General features: G+C 35.0%; 1 protein-coding gene across 2 annotated transcripts in view; it reads right to left on the reverse strand.

The window, feature by feature from the left end:
• The window catches only part of LOC140146161 (cell adhesion molecule DSCAM-like), a 199,892-nt gene that overhangs the window by 155,765 nt on the left and 19,479 nt on the right, over positions 1-24,648 (reverse strand). The window contains exon 2 of one of the 2 annotated variants that reach the window (XM_072167921.1): positions 9,854-9,934. The exons of the other annotated variant lie outside the window; for it this stretch is intronic. The gene's annotated coding sequence lies outside the window, so the exon portion shown is untranslated. The remainder of the gene's footprint in view (positions 1-9,853; positions 9,935-24,648) is intronic. 2 annotated transcript variants of the gene reach the window in all.

The raw sequence follows: 24,648 nt of genomic DNA on the forward strand, positions 1-24,648 counted from the left end.
GAAAATATATAAACTTAAGAATAAGGGTGTGCAATAAGTAGGGCTCAACGATATCTGATAATGATGTTGTAATATTGGCCGATATCCGATATGATCCATTATTATGTTTTGATGAGTCCAAGTGTGTGAAAATATTGGATCCAAAATATATTAATGATAAAATTGATGTTTTATTTCAATATTTATTGATCTCGCTATGAGTTTTAAATATTGACTCGACTCACGCCTCGCCCAATATCTTTAAAACTCATAGCTCGACCAATAAATATGGGCTCAATCGATCCAATTTTATATCAATATCGGTTTTAAAAAAATGGATTGCATCCGTTAAGGTCAATAGACCTTTTCAAATCAAGATCGGAAAACCGCAGTATTTATTCAGTAAGCTAGGGGGTCAAATTGGTGCCCAATGAATCATACCCTTTTGAGTGAAAATACAACATATTTAGCCAAAATCAACATGATTCATCACAGAGAAATATTTTCTAAAGGTATTGAACTAACACTTCCACTATTTGGCACGCCACAATGTAACAGTAAAGAAAAGAAAATTCAAATGTTTGTCGTCTCATGCACATTTGATTTGGTCTTCTTGTCGCCTTCGCAATATAAATATCAATCTCTTGCATAAGCCATACCCAACACATGACCATGTCTTTCATGCAGATTTGTGTTCAGACGTAATAGTTACGTTTGCGTTAGTGTCAATAACCCAGAATTGTAAACGGGGGCTGGGTCATCCATAACAAACTTTGGAAAATTTTGATTTGAAAAGGTCTACTGAAAATTTACTCAAAATCAGTCATTACAACTTTCAAACTCGCTTAAATTAGGGGTGAAACAATATGACCCCTAAAGCATTGTGAAACTATTCGTAGTACCAGTGGCGTAACTATGGGGAGGGGGGCAGTGGGGGCAACGTGCCCCGGGTGCCACCCTTACCAAATTGACCAATTCAGCATCAATTCTGCGCCCCTCCAAGCGATGAAAGTCCAAATTTTCAGCACAATAAGATACATAAGAAAAAGTGTACACCTGGTGCCAAAAGACATGACCATACCATATTGGAAATTGTTTTTTGTTCCCTAATTATACCCAGGTATAATATTGACAATATTATGCAATAACCAGCCCAATGCCATATATATATAGTTATGAAGATACGCTTAAAAACATTGTCAAAAAGCACCATTACCGCATCCACCTGCTCCGCATCCGCCTGCTCCTCCACCCCTGACATTTTCACTTACATAAATGTGGTTTTTTATATTGAAAACTGTATTGTTCTACGTTTTAGCACACTTACAGGATATAAAATTGGGCTTAAAATGAGGTATCAACTAGTCAAGTAGGACAAGGGGTTGCAAAATGCCAATCAAAATTGTACTGCAACTTTTGGAAAAATGTAATCCCTCCACCTTTTTATAGGGTACCGTACCCAACTTCTGACATGCGACCGATAATACGAATACTGTATACGGTGCAGACCTGAAGCTGTCCATTCATGGAAAAAGAGGTAAATGCTTTTAAAAAAAGAGGAAAATAGCGTAAAAAGCTCAAATTGGACTGAAAATAACAATGCGTAAATTTCAGGAATAAAAAAAGAGGAAATCAGCTAAAAAGAAGTAAAGTTTCAGGTCTGACAATGGGTAAATTGGCATATGTTCACAGGGTAGCTATTGCACTTAAACCACTTCTGGCACTGAGCAGTAGCAATGTAAAAAGGTGACCCCTTTAGTAGGGTCAATTTTGGACCTCCAGTGACCATCATTTCTAAACAGCAATTTTTTGATGGATTCTTGTACTTTGGGGTATTTTAAACAAAATAAGCTCCTATGTCCCTCACCAAAGTGTGGGCATTAGCTGGGAGAGGCCAAAATCCAAAATGGCACCATGCCATTTTGAAAAAAGTGAATTTTCGGTATCTTCTGAACGCTTTGGTCGTTTGAAGTCATTAAGGTGTCATTTTCGACTAATTTTGTGGTGAGAAATCCATTAAAGGCATTATTTTACCCATTTTTGGCCATCTTCGTCATCAAATCCAAGATGGCCGCCTTTGGCTGTACTAGAAATACATGAAATTATACAGTACATTGAGAAACAACTCATAAAATGTATTACAAGTGCACTTAATTCATCGTTTGTATTATAAATTGAACACCGATTCAATGTTTGTAACATTTATTCACAAATGAGATCGTCTGCTATTGAAAACAATCCAAAATGGCCGCCCATAGCAACCAAAATCCTCATAGCAACGCATTAAAATAACAAAAAATCAACGTTTTTTGACATATATGTGCATTTATTATACCTATTCTTAGTATATCAAGGTTGACTGATTGTAAGAAAGTGAAAGAATGGTCATAGGGGTTGAGGTAAACAAAAGTTCAAAATGGCTGCCCTTAGCAACCAAAAACATCACAGTAATGCAGTAAAACTACTATAAAATAAGTGATTTTTGACCTTAATGTGTATGTAATTAGTCTTATCCTAGCAAATCGAGGCCTATTAATTAAATGAAGATACCAGTTTGATCAAAGGAGGTCAAACAAGTCCAAAATGTTCAAAATGGTCAACCAAAGGAGACCATAGCAACCACATTTTACCTAGCAACGCAATAAAATGTCTATAAATCATGCACTTTTTGACCTGGTTGAGTATTCAATGTGTCTTTTTTTAAGTAAATCATATCCTATTGATGGAATGAAGATAACAATTTGGTCAAAGGTGGTCAAACTACTGAAAAATATCCAAAATGGCTGACTAAAGACGGCCATAGCAACCAAATTCCACATAGCAACGCAGTAAAATTACTATAAATCATGTACTTTTTGACCTGGTTGAGTATCAAATGTGTCTTTCCTAATACATGAAAGCACATTGATGGAATGAAGATAGCAATTTGATCAAAGAAGGCCAAACATATCCAAAATATTCAAAATGGTCGAATAAAGGTGACCATAGCAACCAAAATTCAAATAGCAACGCTGTAAAATTAATTAATGAGATTGTCTGCTATACCTCATAAAATTTAGAAAATGTATATATTTTTTATATTTTAAAAGTCATTGGCCGTTTTGAACCATAAGGGGTTGTTTCTGACTAATTTAGTGATAAAAAATCCATTCCAGGTACTATTGTTAGGTTTTCTGGCCATCTCCATCATTAAATCCAAGATGGCCGCCATCGGCTGCACTACTAGAAATCCACTGAATTTTGCAGTATGCATTTATTTAAATGAAACCGATAAAACCATGTTTTGAGTGCATCTTATTCACTGTTTTCACTATTAATTCAAAAGCTATTCAATTCTTGCAATATTTATCCACAAATAAGATCGTCTGCTACCTCATCCAAAATGGCTGCCGGCGGCAATTTTGAAATTTGTAAACAATTTTGTATCTTTTGAACGTCCAGACAATTGTCCCAAAATTAGTTTTACCAAATTTTAGAATTTCTAATTAAGAAGTAAATCTTGTAGCCCATTATGAAGATTCTGAGCCAAAAAGTGTGGAATTTGGTTGCTATGGCCGTCTTTAGTCAGCCATTTTGGATATTTTTTCAGTAGTTTGACCACCTTTGACCAAATTGTTATCTTCATTCCATCAATAGGATATGATTTACTTAAAAAAGACACATTGAATACTCAACCAGGTCAAAAAGTGCATGATTTATAGACATTTTATTGCGTTGCTAGGTAAAATGTGGTTGCTATGGTCTCCTTTGGTCGGCCATTTTGAACATTTTGGACTTGTTTGACCTCCTTTGATCAAACTGGTATCTTCATTTAATTAATAGGCCTCGATTTGCTAGGATAAGACTAATTACATACACATTAAGGTCAAAAATCACTTATTTTATAGTAGTTTTACTGCATTACTGTGATGTTTTTGGTTGCTAAGGGCAGCCATTTTGAACTTTTTGTTTACCTCACCCCCCTATGACCATTCTTTCACTTTCTTACAATCAGTCAACCTTGATATACTAAGAATAGGTATAATAAATGCACATATATGTCAAAAAACGTTGATTTTTTGTTATTTTAATGCGTTGCTATGAGGATTTTTGGTTGCTATGTATGCCATTTTGGATTGTTTTCAGTAGCAGACGATCTCATTTGTGAATAAATGTTACAAACATTGAATCGGGTGTTCAATTTATAATACAAACGATGAATTAAGTGCACTTGTAATACATTTTATGAGTTGTTTCTCAATGTACTGTATAATTTAATGTATTTCTAGTACAGCCAAAGGCGGCCATCTTGGATTTGATGACGAAGATGGCCAAAAATGGGTAAAATAATGCCTTTAATGGATTTCTCACCACAAAATTAGTCGAAAATGACACCTTAATGACTTCAAACGACCAAAGCGTTCAGAAGATACCAAAATTCACTTTTTCAAAATGGCATGGTGCCATTTTGGATTTTGGCCTCTCCCAGCTAATGCCCACACTTTGGTGAGGGACATAGGAGCTTATTTTGTTTAAAATACCCCAAAGTACAAGAATCCATCAAAAAATTGCTGTTTAGAAATGATGGTCACTGGAGGTCCAAAATTGACCCTACTACTTGTAGCTGTATAGATGGTTTCCTCAATGGTATAATAATGTTCCCCACTGGTATAATTAATTATGCATCATTTCTGATGATGGGGAAAAACAGGGGCTTTCCCTTGCTTAGTTGCTATTATGATTTATTCTTCCAAGAGCTCCAATATGATCAAGAAGGAGCCTTGATCGTATGTATTTGATTTTTGCCTTCGCATTTCTCCCCACGGCTCTAAATTAACTTCTTTCAATAACACACACCATCTGACACTATACTGCCGACCCGACAAAAAGTATACTGCCCTCTCTTGAAGCTAGTGAGTTTGACAAAACCACAAACTGGCAAACATACATATATTTCTTTTGTGCAAAGAAAAGGGACTATGTATCGCCGCTTTAACATCAGCTCCACTGGTTGTCTGTAGAGGATAGAATAACATTCAAAGCCATGCTGTATGTTTTAAATGCCTTGCCGGCATTGGACCAGAATACCTGTCATCATGTCTGGAACTTATGAATCCTCGCGAGGGCCTTAGATCCGCCTCAGACCGCACACGTTTGAATGTGCCGATCATACGCAGTTGGACTTTTAAATCCGCTGACGACAAAGCATTTACCTACAATGCACCTCTGATCTGGAACAATTTGCCATCATCTGTGCGAAGTGCTCAACAGTCTCTGCCTTTAAAAAGGCCTCAAAACCCACCTGTTTCCATAAACATAATTTTGCTTGCTTCATGCTTCATTTTTCTTTTGTTTTTCAATTGTTTCTTGTATATATTTTGCATATGTTTTGGTTTTCACGCTGTGATCTTTTGAAATGGCGTGTAACAAAAGCTCTCATGTATGTATGTATTATAGCGCCATACTTAAGAAACCTCCCAGGCCCATAATGCCACTAGCTCTGTTTGTCAGGGGGGTTAAACCCCACCCCTTTGTGACCAAAGCTTACAAGATTGTAGTTATCAAGTTTGGAAGATTGAATATCGCAAATTTCATAGTTAGGCCTAAAAAAAAATTGTTTGATTGGCGTAACATAAAAAAATTTTAGGGTAGGTAGGTCGGGGTTCTTTTTTAAAAAATGTTTTCAGCTGTAAATTTCGTTTGATAAAGGCTTTGGAACTTTTTTTCTTCTTTTTTTTAAAATTAATTAATTTTTTTTTTTTTTTGCAAAAATTTTTAAAAAAAAGTTAGGGTCGGGCCTAATTTTAGGGTAGGTCGGGTTACGTATTTGAACTCTATTGGCACACTTATAAAGGCTCTGCAAGGCTCACATCATGTTGTAGTGCAAGTCTGACATCTGATTGGTGCACACACATTGAATATAGGTCACATGATTGCATAATATTACAGGTACTAATTGTTCCCGATTTTGCTCAAAAATGGGGTGGCGAAGTCAATTTGATAAAAAATTAGAACTTAAAAAATATGCATTTTAGCACAAGTTTGATACTATATCCCTGTAGTACTGTATCATGGGAATAACTGATTAGTTTTTCTGAAGTCAGAAATGCAAAATCTGTCATTGTTTTCCTGATATGAGCATTGCAGTAGAGGCATATACTTTTGACGGAAATAAAAATATGAGATCCATAGGTGACAACATCATCACAACATATTTGAACTCTATTGGCACACTTATAAAGGCTCTGCAAGGCTCACATCATGTTGTAGTGCAAGTCTGACATCTGATTGGTGCACACACATTGAATATAGGTCACATGATTGCTAATATTACAGGTACTAATTGTTCCCGATTTTGCTCAAAAATGGGGTGGCGAGTCAATTTGTTAAAAAAATTAGAACTAAAAAAATATGCATTTTAGCACAAGTTTGGTATTATATCCCTGTAATACTGTATCATGGGAATAACTGATTAGTTTTTAAAACATGACGCCCACATATTTTTTTTTTTTGCGATTTTTCGAAATGCCAAATTTTACGTAATTTACAGATGTCACAAATTGTTAAAAAAATTAGAAAAGAAAATTGAGAAGGAATGGAAAGATATTAATGTTATACCCAAGTAGGAACTTATACTGTGCATAACTGATTAGTTTTTCAAGCCTATAGCTCTTGTAGTTTTCTTGTAATCCCGATTTTTATAAATGGCGGTAATTTTTACACACATCAAAATTTTAAGGGGTAGGGGAAACATTTTTAAATTTTGCAAGTTTTTCCCTTAGTTAAAATGAACAAAGTTAGGTATCAAATGAAAGCCCATTCAATACTGCATAGACTGGTAGGTCAACCATCACTGTAGCACCTTCCTATCAAGAGTTATAATTTTTCAAATACATTTTTTTGTCGAAAACAGCTTATTTTGGCATGTCAATTGTCACGAGGCATGTCATATTTGAATGATTCTGGCACGCAAATGATTAAGTCAATCACAAAACAAATACCTGAATCCATCAAATAGTACCCTCAGCTGATATGTTAACATTTTAAAGGGCCATATCTATGTATATTGTAGACTCTATGAGTATACAAAGTTGGCATGTGAAAATTTTTGTCACCCAAAAGTGCATTTTTCGGGCAAAATCGCCACAAATCAACATTTTGTAGCAAAACGATGTACGATGCACGCGCTTTTGACAAAAAAAAAATCATGTTCTACAAACAATTTTACCCTAGAAAAGACACCTTAGAAATTAAACATAGCTATTTTCACTCTGGAGTGAATTTTTACACACTTTGGCAGTGAAACCTGCTTCAAATCTGAGACCATGTCTTATTTACTTTAACTGTAAATTGAATGACTCTGTGGACCAGAGACAATACTTTTCTGGACCCATAAAATTCACAGGTCATCTGTGCTAGCCCTAGACACTATGCCAAGCAAACAAATCACTGTAAGTGTGTGAAGTGACCAGTCCAAGGTTGGTCAAATAGTAAACAAAACTGGTTTATGTTGTTTATTCAAGTTCATCAACTGATGGATCTCCACAATACACTAGGATCCACAACATGCTCATCTATCAAGGCATAGTTCTTTAACCCCAATACATTTGCACATTCATTGAATGACCTTTGAAAATTTGGGTACAAAAACTCATACTCTGAAACTTGAGGTCAAATTTTGCACTATGATTGTTTAATTGAGGTTATTGAACTATGCCATTGGGATGAGGCCATTGTGGTCCATAGTGATGTGTGTTCATTCAGTCATAGAATTCTTGAAGATCAGCATAGTCAAGGATTGTCATTCCCAAGTCAATCCCCCACTGAGTGTCCACACAATTACATTGCAGACAGGGAGCTTTTGTGATGCCTGATGATGCCTGGCAAATTCTCCCACGCCAGAACTCTTTCACCCCTGTTGCCCCCAGTAAAAATCCAAAATACTTTTAAAACAAAAGCCATTTCTTAAAGACACTAACTTTGATTTAAATTGCAAACTAAAGTGGTCAATGGATGGAGAATTTTGTTCTGCATATATTGATACCTCATTTGGAACGATATGACTTGTCGCAATTTGAATAAGAAGAGAGATTTTCTAAAGTGACAAAAATTTGCATTGACTTTTTTCTTTAAGCATGCAAATATTGAACACAGTGTAGTGAGTGTTCATCTGTAAAGCTGTAATGGGTCTGTAACAAAAGGCAGCGGAAATTACTTTGAAGTAGGAAATATCCCAATTTTTTCCCTCTGAAATGCATGCATGCTACTTGGATCATTCCAATGCATGGTCTGAACCCTGGAATTATGGAAACTTTCGGGCCTCATAACTGCTAAATTGTTGGTCTAAAGTATATAAAAGTATATATATTTAGAATGGCAAACACTTGATAAGTTCATCTGTGAGGTCAAATTTGGGCCAAAGTGCTCATTTTTGGCCCAAAATCCCAAAAAACTTTTTTTTGGCCCACTTTTTTTTCGTACATTTTAAAAAAAAAAATTCTTGGGCCAAATTTTTTTTTTTATTAATTTTTAAAAACTAGATAATAATATCTAGGAGCCGTTTTTTCATTTTTTTTATCAAGTCTATGCCATTCTAAATATATATACTTTTATATACTTTAGACCAACAATTTAGCAGTTATGAGGCCCGAAAGTTTCCATAATTCCAGGGTTCAGACCAACCTTAACCGGGCAAAAACCATGCAATTTGAGATCAATTTATGGAAATCAGAGAGGGCACTCTTTAGGTTTTGACCCTGTGGAGCCCAAAATGTGACCTTTGACTTTTTGTTTACTTTGAGAACCACTATACATCCCAGATAGGTAAAGCTATTTTTATTGAAAATATCAAGGTTTATCAATTTTGCCATCCAAAGTTTTTGTTTTTCTGTTCATTGGGGTCAGTGGATGACAGATATTTAGGACCTTACATAACAAAAAGCACAGAATTTTTGTTACTGCTTGACTGCTGGACCAAATCACCCATTAAAAGATGCCAATAGAATTATCCAGGGGCCTACTTCTAAAAATTCAAGGTATTAACTTAAAAAAAAAGGCTTTTGTCTGATAAATTGCATAATATTCAGTGTAATATTACTAAGGAACGTTCATTATTATGCCAGAGGTACAAGTGGAGGAGTTTTGCCCAAAATAATTGGCCAAAAATATTTGTGTTCCTCTTGTCGGATTCCCCCTTTTTCTTCATTTAAAATTTAATATTCCCCTTTATGGTTCAAGTAAAAATTTCAGATATGGCCCGACCTCCTCCAAAACAATTTGAATTACCCTTAAAACTCCCCTCCCTAACGTAAATATTGAACAGTCCCTAATATGGCATTTTAGAAATGAAATTGCCCAAGCAGCCTCTTTGCAGAAAAAAATCAAACTATTTTACAAAAACATTTTTGGTTATAATGCGAGAATGTGATGTCTGATTGCAACAATTTAAAAAGTGTTCTTCGCTTCCAAAAAAAATCCCAAATTGGGCATATAGCTGCATTTTGAAATTTTTCTCATAACCCTTTATAGCCCTTGACTTACCTGAATTGCTAAAGCGTAACAATATTTATGCTAATTTCTTTATATATGAAAATTTGACAAAAAAGGAAGAAAATGGCAGTGTCCTTACATTTACGGCAGGGCTCAAAATAGACTGGCTATCAAGGGCAATTTGCAGCCAAAAATAGCCAACCCTCCAAAATTAAATTATGGGGTGACAGTTCTAAACTTGTCCAATGGCAAACCCGCCAAAAAAAACCCCACTAATTGTGATTTTTAATATAAAAGTAGTAGCTCAAAGGAGCTATTATGAAAATTGTAGATTAATTTTGAAAAATTGATAAAATGGTGACTTTCTGTTTGTGAACAAATCCGGATGAATAATGGTGTTACTTACCAAATGAAAATGCCTAAGGTCAAATTTCCTGTGTATCAGTGCAAAATATTTTGATGGCCCAAGGATGCTCCTATTATAGATCTAAAATTGAAAAAAAATCAATACATCAATAAAAGAATGAAATCAAAATAAACAGTAGAATGAATAGTGATGCATGGTGCATAAAATATGTCCATGCCGGAAGGGAGATTCTCTGGCTTTCATGGTTATTAAGGGCTGGGGTATGAACGTTCGGACAGTATTTATTTTGGGACATTAGAGCACATCAGACATATCGAATTGCATTCTGAATACGAAGAATGTCATTCTGATATCAAATAATTTTGATTTTTGAAATTCGCAATTTAATACACATTTTATGGCAAATCATTAAAATTGATATTTTTGATATTTACAGTACTTGAAGTAAACTTTATAAATCTGATGATTTATACTTAAAAGTGTATGTAGGTGGGATGAAAAGCCGACGATCAATTGAAAATTTTGACCTTACGTATTGAAGATATGGATTTTTTTTCCCAAAACACCAAAAAAAATAGGTCTTTTTGGGAAAAAATCCATATCTTCAATATGAAAGGTCAAAATTTTCAATTGACCGTCGGCTTTTCCTCCCTGCTACATATACTTTAAGAATATATCATTAGATTTATATAATTTACTTCGAGGACTGTTATTGAAACATGAAAATTATTTGATATCAGAAAGACATGCTTCGTATTCAGAATGCAATTCGATAGGTCTGAGGTGCTCTCATGTCCCACAAAAAATACTGTCGAAACGCAATAAACGCTCATTTGTAGTAAACTAATTTCAACTGTTGTGATTTTGGTCATTCACAGCATCCTGCAAATTAATGGTAGTGAGCTTTCAAATATCACAGATCTCTATACTTTATCAATTTTCATATTAAAAACACAAAACATAACTTTAAAATAAATACTTAGTAACTTAAAACTTTTTCTTTTTTTTTACAATTTCTGGAATTTTTTCGAAAAATGGGGGGTGGGAATATACTCGAACGTGGGACTATACTCGGACGAATACGGTATATGATTTGTATTGTAGGCTGAACTTCTGCAAAACATGAAGGTGTTATTTTTCAATAATATATTGATTTAGATAATGAAAATCAATCTCTTTGGCTGCCTCGTCAACCCTTAAAACAAAATAAATAATTTTTTTTTTTTTTAATGAACATATTTGCAAAATACCATGGCCAGAATAACCTCAAGTGACCCCTAGATATCCTCTGACCTCACACCTGTTGAGGGTTCATACCACTAAATCCGCCTGTGTCCTCCGGCAAAAGTTTATCACGCCTATAGTCCCAAACTTTGCATAAAAATTGTGCAAAATCGGTACAATATTAACTATTTTAGTGTTGCAAATCGTGTTTTGCTAGAACTTGTGAATGTGATCTCTACTAATTTGAACAGAAAACACGCGAAAATTTGAGTGATGTTTACGATGATGAGTGCATGAACACACGAGGTCAAAACATGGTTAGCAGTCTGACGTAAACACAGGAAAATCGGGCCTTTTTATATAGCGCTATTTTTCTCAAAAAGTAGACCTAAGTTGATATCAAATATATATTTCAAAGTAAGACGTAACTCGACTTATGGCCTAAAACGTGATCCCTATTTTGCACGTAAAGTCTATGGAAAGCTATTTTGTGTTATGTACCCTTGACATCACCAATGTCAATTTATTCCAAGGGTCATGTGTAAGTCCCATTTGCATCCATCAAAGTGAAAATCCTCTCTAGAAATTGAGTTTATGCAAGCGGTGATTTAGCGAGTAGTCCAACGAGTAGGATCTTTTTTTCCTAAGTTACCAGACTATACTCATTTAACACTGTGATCACTATCTCACACGCAAGAAAGACGAATCGCGAAAGTCCAGTGACCGCGCCGGTTCGGGAGGGACGGTTAGTGGATTTTTGTGGTTAATATTTCTTGAGTCAGAGTATAGTTGGTAACTAATGAGAAAAAAACTGGTCCTACTCGTCGGACTACGAGCGAGAGTGATCGCTCGCCTCAAGGCCTAGGTTAACATTTTGGGTAAACATTTTGAGAAACAATTTTTGACTTTGTGCACCTGGACACACATTTTCCAAACTACATACGGTGTGAACAAAAATCAATACTGCAGTTTCATAATAAAATTAGATACGTCATTATTACGGAACTGACCGAAGGAAACTTCCCATTAAATTTCATAACTTCCTCCCTCCCTCCCTACCAACATGTATAACAAAATGCAGGAAAGGGGTCAATACATGGGGGTCAGAATAACAATGCTGTTTTTCAAGTGTATATTAAAATCAACCAGTTTTTAACCACCGTCTCTGCCTAAAAAATTCAACCTATTAGTCTGTTCGCTTAATTACCTATCCAAAGTAGGCCTATAGATGAGGTGATACACCTTCTGTTGGCCAGGCAAAGGACTGTATCTATTTATGTAGGTCTACAAGTTGCATAAATTTATTTTTAACAGCTTCCTGATGTTCCTATTTAAAGACCTGTGCAGTTTGTTGGCATAAATCAGACAGGTCAAATCATGCCTCTTAAAACCTGGAGTCAGCACAATATAAAAAATCCCGTAAAAAGGGATGAGCAGTTCATCATTTGGCTATATGGGGAACAAATTTAGAGTAATCTTTGTTGCACGAAACCAATGAAGTGAAGTCAAAAATGAAGTCAAAAATTGAAGGAAGGAAGGAAGGAAGAAAGAAAGAAAGAAAGAAAGAAAGAAAGAAAGAAAGAAAGAAAGAAAGAAAGAAAGAAAGAAAGAAAGAAAGAAAGAAAGAAAGAAAGAAAGAAAGAAAGAAAGAAAGAAAGAAAGAAAGAAAGAAAGAAAGAAAGAAAGAAAGAGAGAGAGAGAGAGAGAGAGAGAGAGAAAGAAAAAGAATGAAAGAAATAAAATAGGAACAAACACACAAACAAAAAGGAAGAAATCAGAAAAGAAAAAAGAAAGAAAAAAAAAAAGAGAGAGATAGAGCGAGAAGGAAAAAAAAAAAAAAGAAAGGAAGGACAAAAAAAAGAAGGAAGAAACTAGGCAGTCCACATACGTCACCAGTAGCTAGCATTACAGGATGACAAGCAATTAAGTCAAAACTGTGCACAGTACAAGGTGAATATAAGTGTAATTAGTATAATTAGATAATTACAAATAGAGGAGGCTGGCTTAATTAATGAGGTGATTAAGGACTATGTGTTGTAACTAAAGACAAGTTTATCTAACTGCATGACTTGAATGTACCAAATTTTCTCATATATTTACCACTACAGACTATTGTTGGAGCAATGGAAGACTGAGAACCAAATCATTACATCTGTCATTTTTATCGCCATGGCAGTGAATCTTAGCCCTACTAGTATAGGGCCTTTTGACTGTGGTTATCCAAATCCATCATAAAACCTGGCTATATCCAGAGAACTGCTAAACCCTGTGACTGCTATTCCCCAGAAAAGTTTTTTTCTTCGGGTGGAGCGGTTAGTGGGTTTTTAGCGGTTCTCGGATATAGTGCGTTTAAAAGGCCCTATAGTAGGGCTAGTGAATCTGAAGATAACATAAAACTAGGTAAAGATTAAATGGCTATTTGGAAATACAAGAACACATCATCTTGAAATACAATTACCATCGAATGTTGGGAATATGCAGGATTCATTTAGAATCATAGACCACCAAAAAATGTTGATGGTCTATTCGCCGTAGAAGTGACGATGTACCAGGATTAATTACCATAGCAATAGATGAATACAATTTTTGAATATATCGCCCTGCACTACAAGCAGGTTGCATTCATCACCTGTGTAATGTATGTCTGCAATCGGAGCGCGCATGAATGTTCAGTATTCAATTTTGTAATCGCAAGCTACAAATCAACAAAATGTTCGCACTTTACAATTTGGGTGTAACACTATGACTCCAATGAGTAATAACTCCAAACAGTAATTTTTAGCTAATGAGTTAATGACCATATGGGTAGATCCTGGGGGGATAAATCCCCCCAATATTGTGATAGGGGGGATGGTCCATACAATCATCCCCCCAATGTTTCCCGCCTGTATGGGTTTCTAACCAAAATTAACCCCATATTTGGTCATTTTAAACTTTAAAAATTTAAACACACAAAATAATTCCAGTTTTGTACTATATTTCACCAGTTTAGCTTCATTATGGCAAATTTGTTTGCACGCTTCGCGCACATTTGTGCCATAAACTGATTTTATCAGCAAAAGGTGCCGGATTCCCGGCCGGATTCACTGGACTTCAAGATATTTTGTCCAACCCCAATGTCAAAAAGATATATCTATGCCACTGTTAATGATGTATATTTTTGGTTTCTTTTTTAGGACATGAAGGGGAGGATCAAAACAATTTTAGACCATAAAAAGGGGGGATCAAAAAAAATCCACTCCCTTTTTAGGGGGGATCAAAATATTTTTGACGTCCAAGGTTCCAACTTTTCCAACCCCCCACCAAAGTATTTATGAACACTCCCTTAATAAATTCAAATTGTTTATAAATTGCTTAAAAATGAAGGATAAGTAGTTAAAATTGTCATTTGGTATTTTTGAACTGAAAAATTTGGCAAAAAACAAAGAAAACAGCAGTATTGACGAAGTTGAAGCCCCATTCAAATACATGTAGCTATTAATTTATATACTGTCAGTATATAAATTACAGATTTCATGTAAATGCCTTATTGTGTGACCCTTAAGGGTATCCGTAGGGAGAACACTTTGTTTTACGGCCAGGTCTGGCCAGGTGCATGTTTGTTCGCAGTCTACAGGTGTAACTAGGTTGTTGTATATTCTATAATTTTCCTGGTGTGTTAACTGTGATTACATCTAGACACCAGTTTATTTTTTATTTGAACGGGACCCTAATTTAATGAGAAAAACGCCAAAAAAGAGAGGCCCGGCAAAAGCCGATTTGCAGACAATTTTGTAGCTACAGACAGCTCGTATTCCATATAACAACTACGGAAACCAATCAGTGCCAGAAGTGTTGATTTATATTTCATCCACTTAGGTTTGGCTTAACCCACCAAAAGGTAAAACTTTAAGGCTGATCATTTTAATTATAAATGTAGTGTGTGTGTAAAAGTATATTTCTCAAAATGGAGGAGAGCGCCTATGACTATTGTCCGTTCTGTCTACATGGTCTATGATAATTATTTTCTTACCGAAATATATTCACTTAACACAGACCACGGTTGCCAAACAAATGAGGGCAAACCGCGGGTCAAATCATTGAAAAGTCGGCCAATATTTTTTTTATCAACCGTTGGTTTCTATGAGATAAAAAACTACCAGAAGTCGCGTAAGCCAATGTTGAGAAGTCATGCAATATTTTTCTTAACCATCAATTGGTGTCTATAGGACAGGAAATTGTCGCGAGGAAAATCTTCAAAACTCATCCTATTGACCTAGGCCTATTACATCGCGGCTTTGGCAACCCTGCAATATATACAGTTATATAACATCGCACCGCATTGTGAGGTGAACGAACTGAATGTTGACATTGTATTCAGGATTTAAAACAAGAACTGTCTTTAACCAGACAATGCGGTTGGTATAAAACATAGCGTGTGATATCATGATATCAACTTCAAAATCTAAAAACAAAAGTAAAGAAATAATTTAGGGCGAAATAAATAAACAGCATACAGCAGGTGCTATCTTGTCAATAATGATAAGAGGAACATGAAAAAAACCAGCAGAGAGCATGCACCCCAGTAAAGAGTTAAATAAAGCAAGGAAAAATCATAATGTGCAGAAGGCCTACTTTTCGGATGATATTCACAGAAACAAAAATAAAGAACTAAAGATCTAAAAACAAAAGTAAAGAAAATGAGGGCGTAAATAAATAAACAGCGTACAGCATGTGATGATAATTATACACTTCGACCAAAAATTTAAAAAATACTTAACACGCGACATAAATAAACAGCCATCTATCAAGAATGACAAGAGGAACATGAAAAAAAACCACCTAATATATGAGAGCATGCACCCCAATAAAGAATTGCTTTAAAATAAAACAATGAAAAATCATGACATGTGAAATGTATGTTGATACACTTATAAATAATACTCAAGGGTGAAATAAAAAACACCTTATCTACCGATATTTCCACAGTTAAACATACTCAGTGATCACTTGTACTAAAACAAAAATAAAGAAATACTTCACAAATGATAAGAGGAACACATAAAAAATAAATAAGCGAGCATGTCCCAAAAAAAATTAGTAAAAGATAAAATAATGATAAAACGTACAAGAAGGGGCAAAATATTTGTCGCAAAAAATTATTAAATGCTCATTTGCTCTAAGATATTTAATGTTTGCAATTTACTCCTAGTTTATCATTTATTTATTATTTATCTAGGCTTATATATCTTTTATTTATTTATCTATTAATTTATCTATTTATCAATTTATTTCAATATCATTATTATTAAGTGCCTATTTATAATGATATTTAAATCTATCAACATTATGCTTACGTCATCCAGGAGTTATTATCCCACTTGAAATCGCCATATAAACACAAATTAATAAAGAAATACCCAATGGGTGAAATAAAAGCATGATCTATCTTTTCAAGAATGAAAAGAGGATATAAAAATATAACAGAGCATGTCCTATAAACATGATAAAGAATTATTTAAAATCGTACAAATGTGAAACATGTAATATGACATATACTTAAGGGATCTGGAATGAGCGTTTTGAGCGTTTCGACAGTATTTTTTGTGGGAAATGAGAGCACATCAGACATATCGAATTGCATTCTGAATACGAAGAATGTCTTTCTCATGTATCAAATAATTTTCATTTTTTGAAATTCACGATATAATGCAAATTTTATGACAAATTATTAAAATTTGATATTTTTCAAATTTTGATATATAACAGTCCTCAAGTAAATTTTATAAATCTAATGACATATTCTTAAAGTGTATGTAGCTGGGAGGAAAAGCCGACGATCAATTGAAAATTTTGACCTTTCATATTGAAGATATGGATTTTATTTCCCAAAAAGACCTATTTTTTGGGGGGTAATCCATATCTTCAATACGAAAGGTCAAAATTTTCAATTGATCGTCGGCCTTTCCTCCCAGCTACATATACTTAAAGAATGTATCATTAAATTTATAAAATTTACTTCGAGGACTGTTATATATCAAAAATATCAATTTTTAATCATTTGTCATAAAATGTGTATTACATTGAGAATTTCAAAAAATCAAAATTATTTGATATCAGGACATTCTTAGTATTCAGAATGCAATTCGATATGTCTGATGTGCTCTAATGTCCCACAATAAATACTGTCCAAACGCTCATACCCCAGCCCTTAACATAAAACAAAATAAAACGGTCATGATAATATGACATTAAGGGCGAACACCACTAATGAAGCGTCTTGGTTGAAATGCACGTGAAAATATATAAAAATATAACAGAGCATGTCCTATAAACATGATAAAGAATTATTTAAAATCGTACAAATGTGAAACATGTAATATGACATATACTTAAGGGATCTGGAATGAGCGTTTTGAGCGTTTCAACAGTATTTTTTGTGGGAAATGAGAGCACATCAGACATATCGAATTGCATTCTGAATACGAAGAATGTCTTTCTCATATCAAATAATTTTCATTTTTTGAAATTCACGATATAATGCAAATTTTATGACAAATTATTAAAATTTGATATTTTTCAAATTTTGATATATAACAGTCCTCGAAGTAAATTTTATAAATCTAATGACATATTCTTAAAGTGTATGTAGCTGGGAGGAAAAGCCGACGATCAATTGAAAATTTTGACCTTTCATATTGAAGATATGGATTTTATTTCCCAAAAAGACCTATTTTTTTTTTTTGGGGGGTAATCCATATCTTCAATACGAAAGGTCAAAATTTTCAATTGATCGTCGGCCTTTCCTCCCAGCTACATATACTTAAAGAATGTATCATTAAATTTATAAAATTTACTTCGAGGACTGTTATATATCAAAAATATCAATTTTTAATCATTTGTCATAAAATGTGTATTACATTGAGAATTTCAAAAAATCAAAATTATTTGATATCAGGACATTCTTAGTATTCAGAATGCAATTCGATATGTCTGATGTGCTCTAATGTCCCACAATAAATACTGTCCAAACGTTCATACCCCAGCCCTTAACATAAAACAAAATAAAACGGTCATGATAATATGACATTAAGGGCGAACACCACTAATGAAGCGCCTTGGTTGAACTGCACGTGAAAATTAATGTCTTTCTTTGCTCAATTTGAGGCCTTTTTGGCTCTCATAGTTGCCTGATGTACCCGTTACATTTTATTAAGAAACAAGGTAGTATAGTTTCTCTCCATTGATTTTGCAATAGCGTCTCCAGGAGGGGGGCTCAGAGGGGCTTTCAGATTTATGCGGTGGGGGGCTTAATGGCTAAAATCGCCAAAAACCGCCTGATTTTACATATCCCTCTAGCGTTGGTTGTCAGTAGATTGCAGTCACTCCTCATCAAGTGTTGACAAAGACAACAGTGGTTGTTGAAACGTACACAGTAAGTGCATTTTCTTGGATCAGATACTACGAACTCTGGTTTACTAGTTTACTCTACCGATCCTGATGAACTTGTTCAATCAATAACGATATCTGGGGGACCAATCACAAGCCAGATTCATTTAAAGATGCATTACATCATGACCAATTTTAGTTAGGCCAGAAATTGGCCTAACTCTCCATAGAATCCCGTGTTAAAAAGTTATCCATAATCCAAAGTCAGTAGTCCACTTGGGAAGCTAACAAACAGAGGGCGACGGTGACTGAAAAGATTAGATGTGAAAATCTATCAATTGTGCACAAATAATAATCAGAGTTTTAAAAATGCAATAGCCAGAAGCACAATTGGCAAGTGGAGTACGGAGAAGTCTAGCTACACCCTGGAAGGGAAAAAAACAGTATTTGAAACGAGGAAATGTGCAATATGACTTAATGTAATACATTAGAAAAGGCTTAAAAGGCAACTATTAGGCCCTGATTCATATTTAATCATCATTTAGGCCTGTAAATTAGATTGTCTGTGTAAATTTAGCAGGATCCGACTTTTTATGACGACTTTCAAAATGTGTTACATTTCAGAAACACCAAGCTGTTTGTGAGGTGGCGTTAGCTGTATGGGTTATAGGTTGAACTTTTTACAATATTTCTGGAAAAAAATCCTGAAATCCATATATTAATTTTTACAATGGATGTCGTCATCTGACCTTCTGCTTGCAGAAAGGGAAGTTTTGAAGAACTGAGTTGTTTTCCGGCCCCTGTCTGTACAGAAAGTCAGTGGGGTTATTTACTGGTGTGCACCCTAAAAGGCCCTTGTCATAACCAATGGTGGCGGCATGATTTTTCCCGTGCATGAGGGTTTAGGGAAAATTAAATTATATGTCTCAACTTGAGGTTGCATGTGTAAAACATGGTCTTTTTTAACGCATGTTTGGGGTATTGAAATGATATTTTTTTTGGCTTGCACAATCATGGTAAAGATCCATGTCATACATAAGAGATTATAGGACATACAATACTTGGTAGGCCTAATGATAATGCGTAAACTTTGTACCTGTTAGGGAACTGAAATCAGACTGAAAACACAAACGTCATTCGAGGCTCTGTCTCACCAGTTGCATTTACAAGGCCCTTGTTATAACCAGTGGTGGCGGATGATTTTTTTCTGGGGGGGGGGGCGGGGTCACACAAGGTTCTGAACAGAAACGTCACATACGGACCAAACCACACTACCGAGAACCGCGAATGCCGAGAACCGCGAAAGCCGAGAACCGCTCTAGTTTTGTCTTAAATACGCATCTTTCAGCAGTAGCAGGTTATGTTAACACATCTACGACAATGACAAAGGTACCAAAATCTGAATTTTGATGATTTTTACAATCGTCTGGATGAGCAAATCACTGAATGGGCTTTTAACTTTACACACGGCTAAAGTAAATCAAAATAAGTCAAAAACTTTAAACTTGGAAAGTAAGATTTTCACATCACACAGTCTATATCATTTTCAAGCAATTATATACATGACGTAGTAGCCACAAAAGCCCAAAGCCACCTGAATACTCATTCATTAGGATCAAACCTGTTGCCTGATACACCTTTGTATTTTCTGTCACACACAACCATCTGATCTTTATCATGAATATTACATACAATCACTATATTGACTTGTATTGTATCCAAAGATAGCATCAGATTAAATCCATTTTTGCTGTGCAGTCACTTGTTGCATACATTATTTAATGCATTGCTGCCAAAAATCTCTATCCCACAATGCATGCTGCACACAAAACATTTCTGTAACACCCACTGATATTAAAATCTTGTGACTAATTTTGCATTTTTCTCAAAAAATAAACTACACACTGATAACAAAAGTTATGTATATTATAGGGGCAAGCAATCCAATTACTTAACTGAAATTTCAGTGATTCATGAAGGCAAGTAGTTCATTATATTAAATATGTTAAACGACATGGTCTCAGATTTGAAGCAGGTTTCACTGCCAAAGTGTGTAAAAATTCACCCCAGAGTGAAAATAGCCATGTTAAATTTCTAAGGTGTCTTTTCTAGGGTAAAATTGTTTGTAGAACATGATTTTTTTATCAAAACGCGTGCATCGTACATCGTTTTGCTACAAAATGTTGATTTGTGGCCGATTTTGCCCGAAAAACGCACTTTTTGGGTGACAAAAATTTTCACATGCCAACTTTGTATACCGTACTCATAGAGTCTACAATATACATAGATATGGCCCTTTAAAATGTTAACATATCAGCTGAGGGTACTATTTGATGGATTCAGGTATTTGTCTTGTGATTGACTTAATAATTTGTGCGCCAGAATCATTCAAATATGACATGCCTCGTGACAATTGACATGCCAAAATAAGCCGTTTTCGGCAAACAAATTGATTTGAAAAATCATAACTCTTGATAGGAAGGTGCTACAGTGATGGTTGACCTACCAGTATATGCAGTATTTAATTGGCTTTCATTTGATACCTAACTTTGTTCATTTTAACTAAGGAAAAGACTTGCAAAATGTAAAAATGTTTCCCCTACCCCTTAAAATTTTGATGTGTGTAAAAATTCCCGCCATTTATAAAAATCGGGATTACAAGAAAACTACAAGAGCTATAGGCTTGAAAAACTAATCAGTTATGCACAGTATAAGTTCCTACTTGGGTATAAGTAACATTAATATCTTTTCATTCCTTCTCAATTTTCTTTTCTAATTTTTTTTAACAATTTGTGAAATCTGTAAATTACCTAAAATTTGGCATTTCGCAAAAAAAAAAAAATATGAGGGCGACATGTTTAAAAAACTAATCAGTTATTCCTTTGATACAGTACTACAGGGATATAGTACCAAACTTGTGCTAAAATTTTTTTAACAAATTGACTCGCCACCCCATTTTTGAGCAAAAACGGGAACAATTAGTACCTGTAATATTGCGCAATCATGTGACCTATATTCAATGTGTGTGCACCAAACAGATATCAGACTTGCACTACAACATGATGTGAGCCTTGCAGAGCCTTTATAAGTGTGCCAATAGAGTTCAAATATGTTGTGATGATGTTGTCACTTATGGATCTCATATTTTTATTTCCGTCAAAAGCATATGCCTCTACTGTAATGCTCATATCCGGAAAACAATGACAGATTGTGCATTTCTGACTTCAGAAATGAATTCTGCACAAAATTTCAGTCTAGAAATCATATTTAAAACAATATTTTTTGAAACTTTATATTTTGCCATTTTTGGCAGTCAAACCTGCTTCAAATCTGAAACCGTGTCGTACATTCTAGTGGTACTTCTTTTCTTATCATAAATAACGTACCGCTTGTCTTGAGTAACTAAAATTCCAGTGTAGTAACTGGATTCCTTGCCCTAAATATAACTTTTGTTACCATGTGTTATTATTTTTTAAAGAAAAATGCAAAAATAGTAACAAATTTATTTTAGTGTTGTACCACATTTACGCTTAAGTTAAAGGGTAGCTGCTTCAGTGACAAAGCACTGGATGATACTGTTTCAGAGTATAAGTATACAAATAAAAGTATATTAAAATGGAATAACATTTAAACTCGATATATGTTCCCTCCACTTCGCGGACCAGGTTGAATTTGGTTCAGATTAGAGGGGTAAGCCAGCAAAGTTTCTATCAGAAAGCACAGTGCAGGCAACAATTCTTCATGATATTTTGATGGAATACATGTAATGCCTTCGCAAGAAGCTGCAAATTAATTTTTTCATCTCAGCTTCGCACAAAGTGGAGTTACATCGAGCTTTACAGTACATAATGAAATTGGTTTAAAAAATATGTAATTACAATGATTACATAATGATCAATCCTGAATATGAAATAGAATATTCATACATAGTGGTATACTAAATTAGACAAATTAGAAGAAGTGTGACGTCACCCAAGGTTGTCAAGCCTTAAATCATCAGAGTCATAACGTCCGGCTGAATGATGCAGTTCAGAGAAAGCACTCCCGGTAAAGCAATCAAATTTTTAAAATAGTGTTGAAGTTAACAAATTCTTCTAATCCTGAATACAAGCATGAGACTGCACTTTCCTGGAAAAAAAACTGAAAATGCACTTGAAATTGGGCAAAAAGTACCAAAAACAGGCTGAAATTTAATAAAGTTGCAGAAATTTTAACTAAAAAAACTGAATTCAGTTTTAAAACTGAACATTCTCATGCCTGTGAATATGATTGCCAGTCTTTATGCCAGAAAATATTCAAATCTGGCTATATTTAGACAGGGATTTATTGACTTTATTTTAATAACAATAACATTTTCAAAACATTGTTTAAGTTGCCACAGATATACAGCTTCAGTGACCACTCATTATTCAATAGACCTTTGGATGCATTGTAATAGGTATTAGCATATTTTTACTTTTGAAAAATCAATATATCCGTTTTCCTGACCCTCCAGTGAACATAATCCTATTAAACCCCAGGACAATTATAAATGCATGAGGTACCATATCACTGGAGTTGGAACAGATCAACATAATATTATTTTAAAAGTGTCAAGCTGGTGACTTGTTTAAGGGGGTACTACACCCCTGGCCAATTTTGTGCCTATTTTTGCATTTTTCTCAAAAATTATAGCGCATTGGTGACAATTAAGATATGCATGTTGTAGGGGCAAGGACTACAACTATTGCTCTGAAAATTCAGCAACTCACAGCAAGTAGTTATTGATTTATTGATCAAATACTGGTTTTCCCTCATTTTTGACTGCAACTCCACAACTGCTGTCTGTGCCGAAATAAAATTTCCAGTGCAGAAGTTGTAGTCCTTGCCCCTATAATATAGATATCTTACTTGTCACCAATGCACTGTAATTTTTGAGAAAAATGCAAAAATAGGCACAAATTGGACAGGGGTGTAGTACCCCCTTAAAATAAAATTAATTAATGAGGTTAATTTTACGACAGCAAGCCGGAAAACAAGCAAATCTTGCGCAGAAAATTTTAAATGGAGTCACCCACAGTGGCGGCGCCAGAATTTTTTTTCTGGAGGGCAAAAGGGGGAGCAGAGCCTCCAACTGGGGGGGGGGACATTTTCACCTAATTTTGGCTAAAAAGTGGCTTTTCACCCTCTTTTCCATTTTTCTGGGGGGCAAAGCTTCTGTCTGGGGGCATTTTCCCCATGCACCCCCCAGCACCACCACTGCTCAGCCATTCAGGTAGCCCCATTTGAAATGCACATCCCTTGTGTGGAAGATTAAAGACCAGGGGATGTATGGGTTTCAACTGAGATATCCCCAGGCCAGTAACCAGGATTTATTTGAGGGGAGGGGGCTGATTTTGAAAAAATGTCAAAATTTGGACCTTTTTGGATTGGGGCAGATTTTGAAAAAGAGGACTTTTTTCAACATTTAGACCTTTTTTGACCTTTTTACGGGCCTGGATATCCCAATCACCAGCAAAGACATTGGACTAGTACTAGAACCTGGCCTTTTATAGATACACAACATACAACTTTGGCTGCAATGCATTGTGGGTAATACATTAAGTCCCATCTTGAAGGTTAACACTGCATTTAAATGCTTCATTTTATTTTTGTGAAATTGTTGAGAGGATATTATGCAAATTATAATTGGTAAGTGTGTCCTTGGTTATATTCTGGTGTTATGGTATAATAAAACTCAAAATCAATTGCTGAAGCATTTTCCAATATCACAGTAATAATAATAATAATAATATTTAGACAGATTTAATAGTAGTCCTACATTGTACTATTGGGCCTTTTATGTATGAACATGTTATACCCAGAGAATCACTAAAACCCAGTGACGGCTCCAACCGGAAAGTGGGGGAGCGGTCACTAGGGAGCGGTCATTGGGTTTAGCATTTCTCTGGATATTACACTCTCAGCCTCAGGTTTTGGGTGATTGCAACAGTCAAAAGGCCCTATACATGTAGGTAGTTGTTCAGGGGGAGCAGTCACTGGGTTTAGTCAGTTCTCTAGACACAACCTGCAGGTTTTTAGGGATTGTCACAGTCCTAAAGCCCAAGGTAGTGGTTCAGGGGGCGCAGTCACTGGGTTTAGCAGTTCTCTAGACACAACCTGCAGGTTTTTAGGGATTGTCACAGTCCTAAAGCCCTAGGTAGTTGTTCAGGGGAGCGGTCACTGGGTTTTATAGCAGTTCTCTAGACACAACCTGCAGGTTT

This window comes from Amphiura filiformis, chromosome 2, assembly GCF_039555335.1.
Source record: "Amphiura filiformis chromosome 2, Afil_fr2py, whole genome shotgun sequence".
NCBI lineage: Eukaryota > Metazoa > Echinodermata > Ophiuroidea > Amphilepidida > Amphiuridae > Amphiura > Amphiura filiformis.